Here is a 2,500-nt window from a genome sequence, read left to right as displayed (position 1 = left end):
GATTTATTTTTTTAGGGTACATGGTCACGAAGAAAAGTGTTCAGATTTACAAAATCCACATTTTTTTTTAATTCTCACCTGGTTAAAGAACCAACAGCTTTACCAGATGAGCAAATGACATAATGGTTTCATTTTTAACTGCGTTTAAATAAAAAATAGACAAAAAAATCTCGCCAGTCAAAATATACATAAAGTCGTAACTATTTCTGGTAACTTTCTTCTTCGCTATTTATTTTATTTCTTATATTTTCATTGATAGCATATTTTTTTTACTATAGTTCATATGTTCCTTTACAGCGGCGTATTAACAGTTTTCTGGGCTAATGGCTTACGTGATGTCGTGATGAAGACAACCAGAATTGTCTTTCCTTTATCACTTTTTTGGAAACAGTTATCTCCCTTACTTTACTTATAAGAAAAAGGAAACGAAATTCTGAAGCCACTTCTGTGTAATGTATGAATTACGTTCTGTGCAGCGTAATAAAGTGGAAGTCTCTTTCGAAACCCCGTCCGAAGCAAAATATTTGATTGCAATAAATGTTTTTATTACGTGCCAGTTTTTCAGTGTTTTTTATTTATTTATTTTTTTTAATAATTGCTGACGGCATATGAGTCTGTTCCATTCTCAAGTTAATTAGTGTCTAAATTATTTCATGAGAAAAATTAAACATTAAACAGTTTGTCAATACCAGTCTCCGCGATCGCCATTACGTCATTTTCCCGCTTATTGTTTCATTATGTAGCATATTAAATTTTAATAAAATCTATTTTTTTAAATAGATGATGTAAACTTCGATTTTTATTTTTGAATTTACTAATTTAGAGATTTCATAATTTACTAGAATTCTGTATCTGATTTTTTCAGGAAATTAAATAATTTGCGGGGTTATAATATAAGTATTTGTAAGGAACTTAAATCCAAAAGTTACAATTTAAAAGCAAGCTTATTTAACATGTACTAAGTCTGTTGAATCTTGATTAAAACTTGAAATGCTTATGTTTCGCAAACCCTAACCCCGTGAATTAGATCAGGAAAGAACCAGCTCAGTATCAGCGTTGACTTCCGGAGAAATAGACATGAACACCTATTATTATATTGTGGGCATTCATGGATGAAAATGCTATTTCAAAGTTAAGCGTAGCAGACAGTCCGACATAAGAGAGAACCCCTTAAAGCGAGGTCTTAACGCTTGCATTAATTGAAGAATAGCTACTTCTTCCTGCGCTTTAAAAAGACTGTTAATCAATTCTCCTTGGGGGGTGATCTTGTGAAACCGACGTGCTTAAAACGGGTCATTTTACAAAATTCGAATGCTGATCCATGGCGATCGCTGGCGAGAAATTAATGCAGTTTTGCGACAGAAACTGGGGCTAAAATTTAAAAAAAATCGATTTCCAACCAGGCTGTAGGATTTGGAGATAATATCGTGGTTCTGTTTAGCTCCTGGGCAGGTACCCTCTGATGTTGATGTCGGGCTTTTAATCAAAAGTAATCGGGGTTTAATATATATAATTCCGCTGTCTGTACGAGCACAAGATTTTAATTTAAAATAATTAAAATAAAAATATGTATTCTTATAATGATTTATACATATATGCACACACACACACACACACACACACACACACACATATATATATATGTACATGCATGCGTATATATATATATATATATATATATATATATATATATATATATATATATATATATATACATACATACGTAGACCAGAAATATGTTGTCTGTGGTAGATTTTATATATTGGAGACAGACGTTCTCAATTATAAGTATAATAGAGCAGTTATAGCAACATTTTATACAGCTTACGTTGATGTTGCCAACGTTTCATCCTATAGAGGCTTTACAGACAAATACGGATTTCACTATCAAAAATACATTAGCTAGAATCTTGCCACAGTTAGATTTTACCTAGCGATCGAACCTTGGCAATGTCACCGTAAGCCATGTAAGATGTGAGTGCTGTATGATTTTTTTTATGTGTGCGATGTTTGGATGTGATAGTGTGTGTGATTATATAGGTGTATATGCATCTATTACTCCTTGCGTATTTAATAAAAATTGATATTTAATCAGTTTTTTTTTTTTTACTGGCTAAAAATGACTATTATTTGTAAAAATTAAAAACCTCATATACACCATACATATATATATATATATATATATATATATATATATAAGTAAATAGATAGATAAATATATACATATGTATGGATGCGTATATATGTGTGTGTGTGCGTTTGTGTCTATATCCAGCTTATACTGGTATGTGTGTGTGTGTGTATATATATATATATATATATATATATATATATATATATATATATATATATATAATATGTTTGATCGGCTTCTTTTTTATGTTAATCTCATGAGTCACTTTATAACACGTTTTCTCGACCAAATATAATATAAGTAAGTACAATATTCGCCACTATGTGCACGTACACACATACAGAAATATATATTTTCTGCGATACA

Source organism: Euprymna scolopes, chromosome 9 (genome assembly GCF_053919585.1).
Source record: "Euprymna scolopes isolate OS-2025 chromosome 9, ASM5391958v1, whole genome shotgun sequence".
NCBI lineage: Eukaryota > Metazoa > Mollusca > Cephalopoda > Sepiida > Sepiolidae > Euprymna > Euprymna scolopes.
The sequence above is the reverse complement of the archived record's forward strand: the minus strand, read 5'-3'. Positions refer to the sequence as shown.